This window comes from Colobus angolensis, unplaced genomic scaffold (assembly GCF_000951035.1).
Source record: "Colobus angolensis palliatus isolate OR3802 unplaced genomic scaffold, Cang.pa_1.0 Scaffold10, whole genome shotgun sequence".
In the NCBI taxonomy this organism is placed as follows: domain Eukaryota; kingdom Metazoa; phylum Chordata; class Mammalia; order Primates; family Cercopithecidae; genus Colobus; species Colobus angolensis.
The window spans coordinates 17,075,000-17,092,111 of record NW_012110919.1 but is presented as its reverse complement, the minus strand read 5'-3'; positions in this window follow the sequence as shown (position 1 = coordinate 17,092,111).

Genomic DNA, 17,112 nt, shown 5'->3' with positions numbered 1-17,112 from the left:
CTTCTGTCTGCAGCAAAATCCAGGCTTCTGTGAGTTGGGAGTGGGAAAGGAAGGCAGTGAAACCAACTGGAAAAACTGTTCAACATCTTTGATGTATCCCCAAGCCCTACTCCTTGCTCTCACCACCCATGATACCTGCTGTCTCCAACTCTGAGGTCTCTCATGCATTTCAACTGGAAGATGGCCCACACTGTCCCCACTCCATTCATGGCATATTCTGGGCAGTGACTACTTCTTTCTTGGCTTCACCCACCAACACATCTCCTTCTTCAAATCAATTGGAAACTCTTGTTCACAGAGAGTCCTTCTCTTTACTATAGGCTAATTCAGTAAAATCCCTGGAGGCTAAGAAAGTGAGTTCCTTCTACCGTCTTGACCAAGAAGCTGTTTCTTCAGTATTGAAGGATGTTGGCTTCAGTCCACCCTCCACATTCAGTCCCTTTCTGCTGTTCTTACAAGTCAAACAGCCAGTTTTTCAGGGAGCCGTTGCCAACTCCAAATGACAGGTGTTTATTTTTAAGCACTTTCCATGATTTACATGTCAGAGAGTGAATATATCTTTGGAAAAATATAAATGAGTACAATAAAAACATGATAGATGCCATCATCTTAGGTTTCTTGGGTGCTCCAGTGTCTCAGGTTCTGTGGCGGGTCCTTTCATCAATGTGATCTCTGTTAATTTTCCTGGTCTCCTGAGAGGGTGTCCTGATCATTTCCAATTCCTGGGCAAGGGGACGGGGAAGGCTTAGAGAGGTTGAGAACATGCCAGGGTGGCATAGCCAGTGGGTGATGAGATGAGGACTGGAAACGAGGTTTTCTTACTTTAACTTCAATGTTCTATGTACCATCAGATTATTCTGTTGCTTATTTCTCTCCTCAAGGGGTGATGATTTCCAGTACATACTCTTCCTGGCCTGTAAAATACAGCCAGCCAACATTTTGTTTATTAAAATTTGATCATAATACATACCTTACTGCATTAACATATTGAACACTATGTAATAGTAATGCTAACATTTATGGAGCTTTTACCATGTACCAGCCACTGTTATTAGTGTTTTATGTGTATTAACTATACATGTAATTTAATCTCACTCTCCTATTATCATCCCCATAAAATAGATGAGAAAATGGAGGCACAGAGAGTAAGTTGCCCCAGGTCACACAGCCCGTGCAGAGCTTGGCTCTGAACCAAGACAGTGTGCCTGCAGAGTCCACCCATGTTCTTTACTGCTTTCTCATTGGGTTTTGTTATACACAAAAATGAAAAAAAAAAAATGCTTATATTTGACCTACTAATAAAGACCTGCTAATAAGTGAACCTTTAATAAGTAAGGTGCTAACAATATTATTCCATGACTAATAAATAAAATCAACTAAATGCCTAGTACTTGTTAAGCAGCTGGTGAATATTGGTTCCCCACTTCCCTCACCTATATGGGTTAGGGAGATTATTTTTTCATCTATTTTGGAACATTTATGATTACTGTGTATCAGTCAGACCCTGTGCTGAGGAGGTGCCAGACATGTGAATTGATCAAAGTCAAGTCATTGATCAAAACTAAGGAAGCTCCCAGTTTTGAGGAAGAGGCAGACGAAGCAACACAACAGGGTATTCCATGGGCACTGTGGGAGGCACAGAGGACAGTAAGGATGCTGCTTGTGAGTTAAGGTGCACCTCAATCAGGAGACTGATTCAGAGAGCCATGGTGGAAAGAAACAGGTCTTGAAGGAGATTCAAGTTTAGGTGGTAATAGTAGTTAATAGTTCACAGGGCATACTGAGGACCAAGCACTGTTCTAAGTGATCTGCTTCTACGCCTGTCTATCTATAAATCCATCAGGTATAGAGACCTTAAGTAACTTATCCAAAGTCACAAAGTTAGTAAGTGACAGGGCTGGGATTGGAACCTGGTGCAGTCTAACAAGAGAACTCACACTGTTGTATAAACTCTTGAGAGGTAGAACTTAGGGGACATGCATCATTTGGAACCAGGTAGGGGTAGGAATCAAAATGTGTCAACCATCCAAAAATAGTGCAGAGTTTCTGCTGGACTCCTCACCTCCTTAGGAATGAGCAGGACAAGAGTCCTGCTGAGCAAGGCAGAAGGTGCATGTTCACAAACAGCAAACCTCCATCCACCTTAGGCCTTTTCTAGGAAAATCACTAGAAAAAAAAAATGGAGCAGAGAACATCATTGGATTAATAGGCCCTTTGCAATCTGGATTCATCAAAAAGCTTTCACATGACGTTAGGCCATGGCAATCCCAGCAGCTTCTATACTTGAGATTCCTAAAGCGATCTCAATAAATTACCAGTAATTCATGTAGGGCTGTGTTGAATGGTTCTCATTAAGCTGGATGTCTAAAGCTGTAAGTCTAAAGAGATTTGAGTAAATTGGAGATACATGAAAAATACAGGGAAAAGAAATCCTTGTGCTTGGTTTTGTTTTTCCCCAATTACCATGGGTCCAATGATCCTTGGTTTTCACTCGACTCATAAAGTGTCATTGAGGAGCAACTAAGAAGGGAGTCATCAAAGCTGACACTGCTGTCAAAAAAAGAAATTCTCCATAAGTAGAGGGTTACAGAGGGGCAGATGGAGTTGCTGAAGAGTCTTTTTGCCCCCATTTCATCCAAGAAAGTCCCTCTGTTTCTTCTTTACCTGGTAGTCATCAAGAAGCATTAAGCTAGTATTTAGTATTAATATACAGAAATGGGCACACCTCATATTTTCTCATGAAAAGTTGAGTGAGTATAGTAAGGAGTTGAATTGGGTTTGGGTTTTGTGGTCACTATAGTTATTGTCCACATACTGCAGGCTTCTGATTGCCCCTGCAGGGGCTTCTGTTACCTGGGGCTTCCCATGGGCCCAGGACAGATGGAGGGCTTTCCTAGTTTCTGCTCCATCTCAGCTTTCAATAGGCCCTGGGTCAAGAGTAGTTCTGTATTAGTCTGCTTGGGCTACTGTAACAAAACACCATAGGCTGGGTGGCTTAAACAACAGGCATTTATCTTCTCATAGTACTGAAGGCTGGAAGCCCAAGATCAGGGAGTTGGTGGTGTCTCGTGAGGGCTTTCTTTAGGTTGCAGACAGCCACCTTCTTACTGCATCTTTGCACGGCCTTTCCTTAGTGCATGCACTCAGATAAAGAGAGAAAAAGAAAGGGAGAGACAGAGAGAGAGAGAAGCTCTGGTGTCTCTTTTTGTAAGGCCACTAATCCTTTCTGATAAGGACCCCACTCTTATGACTGCATTTAACCTTAATTAGTTCCTGAGAGACTGCATCTCCAAATACAGACACACTGGGGGTTAGGGCTCCAAAATAGGAATTTTGGAGGGACGCAAACATTCAGTTCATGATACATTCTCTTTCTCAATGCCCTTGCTCTTCCCAGGGTTGTTTGCTCCTGGTGGAAGCAGGGCTTAGTCTGTCACCATAGCCCAGCCTCAGCCTTTCTCGGGTCCTATGTACCTCGGCCTTGGGAGATAGGTCTTTTTGGCACTCCTGTCCCTCCTTCCCATGGCAGCCAAATTCTGCCTTGAGTTGCTAGTTGGTCTTGGGCATGAAGAGTTTCCTATCCCTCTGTACTGAGTTGGACAGTGTCCCTCCCGAAATTCAGGTCTACCTGGAACCTCAGGATACGACCTTATTTGGTTATAGGGTCCTTGCAGACATAATTAGTTAAGATGAGGCCATCATGACTTAGGATGGGCCCTAAATCCATTGACTGATGTCTTTATAAGAGAACAGAGAGGGAGACACAGAGACACACACAGGGAAGAAGGCCAGGTGATGACAGAGGCAGAGATAGGAGGGGATACACCTGCAAGACAAGGAAAGCCAAGATTGCTGGCCGCACCAGAAACAAGGCAAGAGGCATAAAACAGATCCTCCTCCAGAGCCTCCAGAATGAGCCAGCACTGATGACACCCTGATTTTGGACTTCTACCCTCCATGCATTTCTGTTGTAGAAGCCACCCCATTTGTGGTACTTTGTTATAGTGGCTGTAGGAGTCTAATACAACCTCCTCCAGCAATGGCCAGCTCCTGCTTAGTGCCAGTTCACTATGCTGCCTCCAAGGTGGCTTCCTGTTCCCTTCCCAAAGGCAGAAGGTTGTGTTTCTACCCCTGATCCAGATGGATTTTTCTGGGCCTTTGGACAGAGGGCTCACTGCTCCTCTTCAGCAGGAAAGAGTCTGCTTTCTAGGGGAAGGGTCTGGTAAGCAGTGAGGCCTCATGTCTGTCCCCTGTTGTGCGTCTGGGCCACATCTGGGGCTCCCCATTCCCCTACCTGCCTCTGATCTTTCCTGTGGACATACAGTGGAGGCGTCTGGAATGAAGCTTGTGAGCGATCGCCTTTGCCCCCTGGGTTCCTAGCCATCCCAAGCTGACATGCCAGCCCCACCAGCCTTTCAGAATTGTTAACATTCAAGCTGATTTCTTCCCACCCACTGGGTCAGTGGCCGCCTCTTTCTCCCATGTTCTGCTAAAGGTGAGACAGCTGTTCCAGAGGGACTTGTCTGTCTCTGGATTGCTGTTTATTGGGTAACTTGGAAACCTCAGCTGTCTGATGGCCTCAAGAAAAGTGATGATTTTATAAATAATCTGGTTTTTTTTTTAATCTCGTTAGGGTGGAATCAAGGTTCTCTTGGGGCTTCTAATATTCTAAGTAGAAGTGGAATTCCTTGACTAGTATTTTCAGTAACTACAAATGAGGACAGTTTCTCAGAAGTTCCTGAGTTTGACTCTTGGCTCGAAAACTCACTAGGTCTGACACCAGTTGCCTAACCTTGCCGAGACATATCTTCCCCAGGTCTAAGATGAGAGATACGTGAACTCATATCTTGAATGCAGCACTACTCACAATAGCTAGCATATACACTCAACCTAAGTGTCCATCAACGGATGAATGAATAAAGAAAATGTGGTGTATATATAGGTATATTACCATGCCATGCTCTTTGCGCTACTCTACGGCATGATATGTATATATGTACATTATATTTCTTAGAGAGGGTTTAGAACTCATTCTTGCTCTTTGTATCCTATCACATCTTTTGAAAAAAAACATAGTTTTGATTGTGTGAAATTCCAGGGACATTCAACTTAGTCTTCTAAATTATTTATTTTCCCATACTTACATTTTAAATAAATGCATACATTGTCTTAAACTCTCAAAACATTTTATTTTTAATAAGTAGATTATATAATAATAATATTATTATTCAGCCATAAAGGAATATTGCTCAGCCATAAAAAGAAATGAAATCATGTCATTTTGCAGCAACATGGATGAAACTGGAGACCATTGCTTAAGTAAAATAATTCAGAGACGGAAAGTCAAACACCGCTTGTTCTCACTTGTAAGTGGGAGCTAAATAATATGTACACATGGACATAGAGAGTGGAATAATAGGTATTGGAAACTCAGAAATGTGGGAGAGTGGGAGGGGGGTGAGAAATGAGAAATTACCTAATGGGCACAATGTATACTATTTGGGCGATGGTTATACTAAAAGCCCAGATTTAACCACTATGCACTATATCCATGTACAAAACGGCATTTGAACCTCCTAAATCTTTTTTTTTTAATAAAATGGATAGTGGTATAGTTTATTTTAAAATTGCATGCGTATACTTATTGAAAATAATAATCTATCCATATGGGGAAAAACTCACATGATTTAAAATAATAATACAAATTTTATAACTATTTAAAAAATAAATAAAATGAAAAACCTGATGGGATTATCTCAAAAGTCTCATTCAGTTCTGATAGCCCATTATTTTAAAAGAAGTTACTGGAGCAATCTCAAAGAGGGTAAATTTGTAGTTCTGAATTATTTCAATATCAGGTTTTCACTGTATTGAAAGAGTACATTAGGGGAAAAAATGAGGAAATCTGAATGAAGTATGGCTATTAGTTCACAGTGTAGACATATTGGTTCATTAGTTGCAAAAAACATACTGATGTAAGGTTTTAATAGTAGCAAAAACTGGTATGAGGCATATAGCAAATTTCTGTAATATCTTCATAGTAATTTTTTAAATGCAAAACTCTTCTAAAATAAAAAGTTTGTTAAAAAGATTAGATTAGAACATATCAGAATGTATTGTAGTAGTAAGTTTAATGTATCATGAAATTTTTGTTTTGTTTCACTTAACTACAAACATATATATAAGTATTTACATAAATGTATACATACACATACTTGGTCTTGATATAAAATGCATTTCTTACTAGGAGTTGATAAAACAGTTTGAAAGATACTGGATTGGAGGATATTTTGTTAGCTCTAATATTTCTTAAAATTAAATCATCGTAAACTGTTTAATAAGGGGTTTATTCATTTGTTCAACAATAGTTGAGTAATTAACCACCATAGTCAAAGTATTGTGCTTTCAACGTAGGGGATGCCACAGATGAATAAATAAGACACAGGGTTTCATTTGTCAGATACAGAAGTAGAAAAACAAATATGCTGTGATGCAAAAGGCTGTAAAACAAGTGCTAACCAGAGGTTTACAAAAGTGCCATGGAAGCACAAAGGACAAAGGAGTGAGTGTTGACTCAGGATGTCAGGAAAAGTTGAACAGAAGAGCTGGCATTTTAGTTAGACTTTTAAAAAATGAATCACTAACGCGTGCTCAGCACTTCCTATGTTGCCAGAGTTTCTGCGGGAAGGAATATTACAGGGATCACCTCATCTTATCCTCACACGTTCTCATGGCTAGGAGCTAGTTTTACCTCCACTTTACAGAAGAACAAACTGAAGCGTAAAGAGGCGAAGGAACTGCCCAGGGATAAACAGCTGTAAAGTGGTGAGCAGAGCTCGTGGTGCATGTCATAAGGCAGTGCATGTCGCCAGCTTGGGGCTGTGTACACCACGATATTGTTTGGATGTCTGGCCTCTCCAAATTTCCTGTTGCAATGTGCTTCCCAATGTTGGGAGGTGGCGCCTGGGGGTAGGTGATTCGATCGTGGAAGCAGATCTCTCATGAATGGTCTAGCATCATTCCCTTGATCACAATTTAGTTCTTGCTCCATTAGTTCATGCAAGAGCTGGTTGTTTAAAAGAGTCTGGGAACCTTCCCCTTTTCTCTCTTACTCCTTTTCTCTTGCTCCAGCTCTCCCCATATGACCTGCCTGCTCCCACTTTGACTTCTGCCACGATTGGAAATTTCCTGACTGAGGCCTCCCCAGAAGCCGAGCAGATGCTGGCACCACACGTTTTAAAAAGCTTGAAGAACCCCGAGCCAATTAAGCCTCTTTTCTTTATAAATTACCCAGCCTCAGCTATTCCTTTACGGCAATGCCAAAAGGGACTAACACACACCACCTGTACCACCTCCCGGCCATTCCCTCTTGTTGGTTCTTCCCCACTCGATTTTCCTTTAGCTACAGAGCATAATTTAGGATTTCACTCCCTCAAAATATTGTCATTTTCATTGCCTTTGCTATCACTGCCCCTCTGCCTTCTCCCTTCTGGAAAGACTTCTACAAAACCTTCATAGTCCAGCTCAATTGCTACCTCCTTTCTGTGGCCGTTCCCCATACCTCCACATTCTTCCAGCAGATTTCATTGTTCCCTTGATCATATTAAAACTAGTCTTTGAAAAGTGTATCTCAGATCAAGCCCAGTGGTGTTTCTCTTCATTTCTGCCTTCCAGCATAGTGCTGGCACACTGTGGTTACCCAATAAAGGAGAAGGGAAGGCAGACAGAACTGTAGGATTTCCATGAGCAAAAAAGTAGAGATCAGAATCCCATGCTGAGACCAACACAAGAAAGAGCAAAGAAGTGAGAGAACAAAATGGTCTGGTGGTGATGTGGTGTAAGGTACCCAGACACGTGCAGGAGGGGAGGTAATTAATTATACCAGCCTGGGGCCAGATTGTGCAGCTGGTAGGCTTTGCCAGGAAGTTGGAGCTTCCTTTTGTAGACTGTGATGAACCACGGAAGGGTTTCAGAGATGAGGGACAATATTTTAATTGAGTGACACACTCTATTCTGTTTCCTTACTTTTGAAGGGGTTGAAGGGCAAGAGGAAATATAACTATTATGTACTTATTATATTTCAAGCTCTGTCCTAAGAGCTTTCACTAATGCTCACAATAAGCCAGTACATTAGATATGATTCCCTTGTTATTCAATTGTGAAGCAGAAACTCAGACAGGTTAAGTAACTGATTCAAGATCACACCAAAAGAAATAGCAGATTTAGGATGTGAGCCCAAGTTTCTCTGGTTCCAAAGCTTGGGACCTCCCTTTTCTCTCTCTTTTGCTCTTGTGGTTTGGTTTTCCCACCACATCATCCTGTCTCTAAAACTCTTAATAGCCTCAAGCAATCCATCCACCTGGCGAACATGGTAAAACTCTGTCTCTACTAAAAATACAAAAATTAGCTGGGTGTGGTGGTGGGCGCCTCTAGTCCCAGCTACTCAGGAGGCTGAGGCATGACAATTGTTTGAAACCAGGAGGCAGAGGTTACAATGAGGCGAGATCATGGTGCACGATCAGACCAAGACTGTCTCAAAAAACAAAACAAAGCCAAAAAGAAAAAACAAACAAACAAACAAAAAAAACACAAAAAAACCCACTACCAACAATAAAATACCAACAACTCTTATTAGCCTCCCCACTCTTGCTACCTTTCCTTCTTCTCTTACCCACTTCTTTCTGCCTTGTTTTTCCTGGGTCCCTGGACCTAAGTGGCAGCTTTTAAAAAGAGGATGACCTGAGCCCTAGCAGTAGATGCCATAGTGACCATTTTATTTCCCTCCTTCCACTGAAAATAGGGGTATGGAGCCTGGAACAGACTAGCGGGAGACAGTGGCTCTGTGTCTGGTCCCTGAAATGTCCCAGCCTTCTGCAGATGTCTCTGCCTTCTGGGTATCCTTCTGATGCTTCAAAGGAGGTCTTCCCTTCAGCTCATGAGTACACAAAATAGTGAGATTGCCAATTTTAGCATGCGTGGGCATCTGCTGATTTGAAACCTCCTTTTGGATGTACTTTTTGTTACTTTCTTTCTAAAACACTTTTCTTCCAAGTCTGTCAGGCCAACCAAAAACACAGAAGGAATTATGGACTGAAAAAAAAAAAAAAAAAGCCAGCCCTCCTTTTCTTGATAATGATATTATGATTCTGGTATTCCAATTCAATCTTTTCCAAAGTTTTTGAGCAATGTATGCTCTATGTGTGCTTGTGATTAAAATATGATGTACCTTAAAAGCCATTCCAGCCCCTTGTGATGTGGTCATAAAAATTATTTCAGCATTAAATACCTTATTCTCATCTTGTCAACTTTGAGACCACTGCTAGATGAATCATTGGAGAAATGAAATGCTTAGCAAAATGTTTTTCTTCCTGATTACAGGGCTGAGGCTTATTCGATTAAAGGATAAAAGTAAATTGATCAAATATGTGGATGCTTGGAGTTTATTTTTATCGCTCCTGAGCAAATTTTGGAATGCAGCAATCTGATTAGATTTTTCTCCTTGTGGCTCCCCGTGAAAGAGGAAGAGCTGATGAGAAAGCGCTGATGGCCCAGCCCTGGGGGAGGAATGATTGGCCAGTTTCCATTTTTAGCTTTTCTGACTTCTATGGCCTAGAGAACTCAGTCAACATCAGGAAAGCCCCCTTCTAACAGAGCAGCCTAGCAATTGTATGGCAAGCTGACTTAGAAGCATTCATGGAGCTAATACAAACACACCCAGCTTGACAGACTCAACCTGCAGAGACCATTTCTATTAACATTCTCCCTTCAACTTGGGGTCCTTGTGGTCTCTCCCTCTTCCTCACCCTGATCTCCTTCATGGTCTCATTATCCAGGCCACTAAGGTTTCAGGAAAATGACAAGAAACTGAGAGAAAGCTGGGCGACTTGAGGGCAGAAAAGGGACCATTGGTTTTAATTTCAGCTGTGTTCTTAATCCTATCCCCAGCCAGCTTCCAGGGCCTTCTGGGGTTGGGGGAGTGGCCAGCCACCTTCCTGCTCTGAAATCCCAAAAATTAGTTACATTTTCCTGTTTTAACATATCACTAACAACAACAACAAATAGTAAAATTGATGTTGAGTCTTCTAGGTGTCCTAAGTGCACTGAGGCCTGACATTCCTTATGTCATTTAATCCTCACAATGCCCCTCTGAGGAAGGTGCTGTTATAGTTTCCAAAGGGGTTAACTGCAGCATAACAAATTTAAGTAACTGGGCAACGTTGTAGAGCTTGGATTTGAACCTATGCATTTTTAGTCTGTGGCCTGTGTATGTAATCATGGCATCAAAATGTACTATTTTGCTGTTAAGTTGGGAGACTTGAGATTACTACATGGAAAGCCTGCCACACCCAGCTCCTAGAAGGAGATTACTAAGAATCATAATCAAGGTACAAGTATAGGAAGGGGCCAAGGATTCAGCCTGGAGGGGTGAGGAAGGGCTTAGTGTGGTCAACTTTTTAATCTGTGAAACTGGAAATTTCTTCCTACCCCCTTCACCCCAGGTACCTGGCAGAGTCTCTCTGCCCACTGAAGGCATTTCTGAAACATTTGCTGACTTGTACTTGTGAATGAAACTAAGCAAAAAAAGATCAAGGATTAGCCATGTTCTCCAGGCAGCCAAGAGACTTGAAAGAACTAGGAAAATACTGCTAAATGTTCTGAAAAGTATTACTTAGTAAGTTGATAAACGTAATTAGAAGAAATTCCGTGTTGGTACTAATGACAAGATGCAGGGAGAAAGTGCTTCTTTTGAGGGCTTTCTTTTGCAAACAGCTTACAAACAAAAGAAGTAATTAATGGACACATGATGTTTCTCTCCATGGGGAGAAATGCCAGGTTAATGACTGCAGAGGCCAAACCATTTACAAAAATAGCAATATTTCTTGCACAATCAAGCTCTGAAAATGCACCAGCAAGCATGAGGAGGTTGCATTAACAGCCAGGAACACACTGGAAGCTACTTGTTTCATTAAGTGACCCAGTCCCCTCAAGGCCAACACAAGCAAAGAAGCTTGTGGCCTACCTCTGAGTCAACACTGAGAGGAGGCCCCTAGTGAATGAAAATGCATCCGGTTCTTCCATCAAAAGGAGGTGGCAGGCCCAGAGCCAGATCGGATTATTAGACTGGATTTATTTCAGACCCTAAATTTAACCAGCTGGAGGTCTTTTGAAAGTACCATCCTATGCAAACTTTTGAATTGAGGAATTTGCCACTTACTGGGATTTGATTAGAGACAGAACACAATGTCCTTGGCTTGTGTCCTCCTTCTGTACAGTGTGCCCTCCACCCAGCTTGGGCCATCTGCAGTGCATGTCAGCTTGAGGGCTGCAGGCAAGGTGCTCAAAGAGCAAGGGTCTCCATAGATTTGATTTCTCTTTGAGTTGATGCCACTAATGAACTTGTAACTCTTAGCAGGCCACAAGAGAAGAAACTGCCAGGAGTGAGGACAAGAGGGAGAAAGAAACAAGAATGAGCTAGGCTGGAAAAGCCACAGAACCATACCTGGGGAATGGTTTAAAGTCCATACACACCTTCCTCTCTGTACACAGGATGTACACTTGCTAACACAAGCTTTAGCCAAGAACTCAAGTCACATAAACACTGCCATCCTGGGCTTCACTTTAATAGAAACATTCTTCTTCTCTTTGTTTTCAAATAAACATATAGAGATGGATGAAATCCAAAGTGGAAATTAGAATGATGAAAGACTGACATTACATATAGTAATTTATTTATAATATACCTCCACACATATTACAAAAATCTGAAGGATTTCTATCAAAATGTTAGCAATGGGTGCCTCCAGATGGTGAAATTAGAAATGATTTTCAACACATCTTTTTTTTTCATTTTTATTAAAATATTTTCGTAAGTGAACATGAATTGCCTTTGTAATTGGAAAACATTTTTAAAATTTTAAAACGCGACAAGGCGATACATGAAACTGATTGAACCATTTATTACTCTAAAATGTGTAAAAGGCAAAGATGATTGATGCTAAGGGTAGAGGTTAAGGCAATGTATTCAATAACTGAGGGAAGGAAATGAGAAATCTTCTGGGAATGACTCCTTTGAACTATTCAGTGTGCTAATCCAACGTCTGACAATGTCACATGCTTATTGGCCTTTACCAGGCAACATTTTTCTGATGTATAAACTGAATTTGACATAGCCTCACACATAGATTGCCTGTGCAAGATTTTTTTTTTTTTTTAAGAAAAACAACCATTTGTATTTATGTTTTTCTCCCAAGTGCTCAAAGTTATAATATCAACTGCAAGGAAACTGTACATGTTGAATGACTGAATGAAAAAACCAAGACAATAAAAGACATAACCCTTGCCCTGAAGGAATTCGCCACTTAGTTGGAGACATAAAACCCAGTACCTGAAACAATTGGATGATAAAATTAAGAATGGAGTTATAGAAGGATAGTTGGAGACGGGGGTTGACACTTATTAATGCCTACTGTGTGCAGATTTTGCTAAAGTCTTCCTATAAGGTACCTCATTTAGTCCCTTAACCAACCTATGCAGTAGGTATCATTTTCTCCACTGACAACGGAAAGAATCAGGGTTCAGAGAGTTTATTTTCAAAGAGGCCACAGCTGGCAGGGGACTGAGCCAGGAAAGGAACTTAGGGCCTTCTGAACCCCACGTCAGTGTTGGATCTGCTCTACCCCCACGCCTCTTCCATTCTTGTGTAAGTGAAGAATTTACAGTGAGGGTATGTAGTATGCATCAAGCCTGGAAAGGAAAGAAAATGACAAGTGGATTTGGCAAGAGATGCTCCTGTAGTGCTGGTGCAGCCTGGCTCTTTGAATTTATCCATCTTCCTTCCACACACACCCAATAATACAAGAAGGTGGGTTCCAACACTCTTGGAGTTGTCTTGATCCTAATCCCAAACTATTTACCCCAACTCATCCTCTGTCTCACATCCCAGCCTGTTCCAAGCTTCTTAGCCTCTGGTCCTGCAGTTGTACCATCCTCTGATGGTCCAAGGTGTCCCCCTGTACCTGATGCTCAACTCCATTTCTCCAGCTTCCCCCTTTGGTTGCCACCTGCACCACAGTTCAGCCTCTCTCTCCTATTGTGCTTCCTTGAAGAGTTAAATGCAATAACTTACATTAAGCACCATCATCATGGTGATATCTGGGATGCTTTTAGAACATGTCAGTGATGGTTATAGGGGCTAGAAGTGGTTAAAGACTTGAGTGCTACAGTCACTTGGATTTGAATTCAAATTTTTGCTCTATTATTTGACTAGCTTCTGCTTTTTTTGGCCTGGGCTTTTGACCTTGGGCAAGTTACCAAACCCATCAAAGCCTCCATTTCCTTATCTAGAAAATAGGGATAATGATAACACTACTTCTAGAGTGTTATGTAGATTTGCTAAACAAGAAAATACATGTGGAGCACCTAGCACAATGCTAGTCATAAAGGATTCAGCAAACATTATGAATATTATTAATGATATCAGTAATGGCATCATTGCCATGATTACAGAAACTCTGCCTGGAGAGCTGCAGGTCTAGTGCCCTAGAACCCAGCAAAAACCCTCGTGAATAGCATTCCCACTGGGCTCACCTGGCAAGTCAAGCAGTAGCTAGACTTTTAGAATTCAAGACTAAAAATATCAGGTAGATTCAGCACATTGGAACACAGAGAAATGAAGACACAACAGCGAAAGGGCACACGATGTGTGCGTGTGGTGGGGCAAGGTATAAAACAGAACGACAGAATTTTCTGGAAGAGGTGTTATAGAAGGAAAACCATTTTTCATTTCATACATTCATTCCTTTGTTTAATAAATATATACTGCCAGTTGATGAGAATCCAAAGATAAATAAGACAACTTTCATGGCTTCTGGTCTAACGGAGGAGATATTTTCCTAACAAGATCAACAAACACAATGTACAATGAGTTATACTATTGCAGTTAAAGGATCAAGAAATAGGGCATTTGATATTTGTATATGTGCTTTTTATCAGGGTCTTCAGATGAGAAGGAATTTATGATGAATGGGGAACTCTTTCAGGGCAGAAGAAACAGTATACCTGGAGTTAGAGAGTCAGGGGGCAGAACATGATGGGGAAGGAGCTAGAAAGGTAATCTGGCATCAGATATTGAAGGGCCTCTGTTGACAGGCTAAGGCTTAAGTTTAAAATGCTTTGATTTTTTTAATTTGGTAAACACATTCCCAGGAACATACCTGTACTTTGGCTTCTAGTGCTCTGTCTCACATGGTCCTGTCCGCATCATCAGAAGTTCCCAGTTAATTGCAGGATAAATTCCAAACTCTAAGGAGACTCCAAAAATGATATCTCCTGATGACTGGATAGTCCTTGCCCCCAGGCAAAGTTTATAGAACACACAGTGCATCCATGACTTCATCTTCATTCATGACTGATTGACTTAGAAAATTCTCCTTTCCCCTCTCCTTTCTGTCCTCAGTAAATATTCACAGATCGTTAGATGGTGGCTCTTGGGAGAGATGATAGATGGCTGGAGAGCTCAGATATCTGACTCACCAGTTTTTTTCTAGTCTTTGCATGCTTTTGCAAATAACATTTCCCTATTCTCTCTGTTTAGCCAGTGTAGCTGCTGTCACGTTCCTGGTGAGATGGTGGCAGGTTTGGGGATGGCAGCCTTTAGAAGACTCTTGCACTGAGCTCAAGTGTAAGTGAGGACACTCAGACTGGGTTAAGGCTCATGACCCATCCCACTACTTCCTTCTGGTCTGGACCTCTCTGTGGTGAACAGAGTCCACATCTTCAAATGAATTGCATGTGCTCAATTGCTGAACCATGTAGTCCTGGTTTTGTCCATGCCTGCATTCTTACAAGATGTCCTCACTATCATACTTTGGGTCAGAGGGAAGTGGCAGAAGATGATGAAGAGCCAAGAAAGAAAGAAAAAAAGTGCATCCTTGAATGTGGTCCAGATCCAAGAAGGCCAAGGTCAGTGATGCCTGGGCCACGGGGAATATTGGAGGCAGGTGCTGCAGTGCTGAGGTTGGTGTTCCCCAGGTCCCCTTTTCCTTCCCTTCTGAGGCTGCTAGCACACCTCAGCTGTCTCCTTCTCCAGAGACTAGACCTTGGCCAGATAGGGGATGCCTACCACTGAAGGACTGCTAGAATAATGCAAGCTGGGCCCAGAGTTGCGGTGCTGGAGATCATGCTCCCAAGCTCCCAGGGAACCAGGCTGAAGCCAATCTTCAGTCAGGACCCCATCTTCCCTTAACTTCCTTCCCCTGCCTTGCCTTGCTTCCCTTATCCCTTCCTCACAAGAGCAGTTCCTCAATAAATGTTTTTCACAAGAATCCCCATCTTAGGCTCTGCTGAACCCTTGCTAGGACAAGGACCAAACAGCTGAGGACCAAATCCAGGGGGCAGAGTGGGAGAATACATTTTAGGAAAGTAACTTAATTGCCAGGTGCCATTGTGTGACATGATGCAAGCACTGTCTAGGGAGGGATTTGCCAGCACTTGCCCTTGACTTTTACCGACTGTAGCATTAAGAGCCATGCTACCCAGGTGCATGCTCAAAAGGTCAATATGTAAGTATATGCTTAGTGGTTTCATGGCTTAAAGATAACATTTCTTAAGTGTTTTTCTTAAGAAAATTTGGGCTTAAGAAAAACATGAAAACAAAATATAAAGCAGTTCATATTTGCAATCATGCAAAACAAAACAAACTTCTATAAGCATTTTGACGTCATTTATTTCAAGATTTTTACTGTACATAAGCTACTTTATGTAGATAATTTCATGGTTTTTTTTTTTTTTTTTTACTTAATATTAAATGTAAAAACCAAGTTGCCATATTTATTTCCTGAATGGGTTGCATATTTACCATTTCACCAATCATGTCTGTAAGTATTTATTGTACTCAACCACCTTTCACCCTAAGCATGATTTAAATTTTGTTTTGTGATGTCAGAAGTACAGTAATATTTTGATTTAAATTTTGTTTTGTGATGTCAGAAGTACAGTAATATTTTGATTTAAATTTTGTTTTGTGATGTCAGAAGTACAGTAATGTTTTAATGTCACTTTAATTTGCATTCCTTGTTTGACAATAAGGCTGAACATTTTCTCACATGATGTTTCCTGGTTGTACTTCTCTTTCAGTCAGTTTTGCCTGGGTCCTTGGCTATCTAGCTTTAGGATCAGACATTCTTCTTATCAATGTATGGGAACTCTTCAGGCTCCAAAGACGGTAACACTTTGTCATATGTGTTACACATATGCCTGTACTTTTCTTGCTCTTTGTTTTCTAGTATTTCCTTCAAACATGCAGACATATTACATTTTTGTGTGCTCAACTTTACTAATGTTTTACTTTTTGATTAACTGATATTATTTTTAAACTTGGAAATTATGAATCCATTTGTTTTTAAGATAATGTGAAAAACCAAAACATTCATGGATGTCAGTATTCTTGGGAAAAAGATGTTGGTTGATTTTTATTTTCTTCTCTTTTTTCTTATTTATATTTTCTAAGTGTTCTATTATTAATTAATTTTCTGTAATAAGAACAAAGTTTAATTCATTTTTTAAAAATTTCTTCTTTTAACGTCAAGTTTATTCCAGAGAGAGATGAATCCTTTGACTCCTCCAGGTATGTCATTGGCAGTGTTTCAATGAGCAATTGCTATATGACAAATAACCCCAAAACCCAATAGCTTAAAATGACGGTCACTTATTATTATGTGTCTGTGGGTCATCTGGAGATTGGCTGATCTTGGCAAGCTCTCAGATGTCTGCAGGTGACTAGTGGACTCGGCAGAGTGGGGTCTGTTTGGGGCTGCTGGACTCCAACAGCTGTGCTCTAGGTATTGCTCATGCCCCTCCTAACCCACCAATTATCCCAGACTGTCCTTTACCTGGCAATGGTAGGAGCCCAAAGAGGTCTAACTTAAACACACAAGGCCTCTTGAGGCCTAGGCACACCCTCACTTTTGCCTCAATGTTTTGGCCAAAGCAAGTTGCATGGGGTAGGGAAGTATGCCCTGCCTTTATAGGGGAAACCCCAAAGCCACATGAAGGAAGTCTAAAGAATTAAGGTGAAGAATGGGAATCTATCAGTTTATCACAGGCACCAATAGA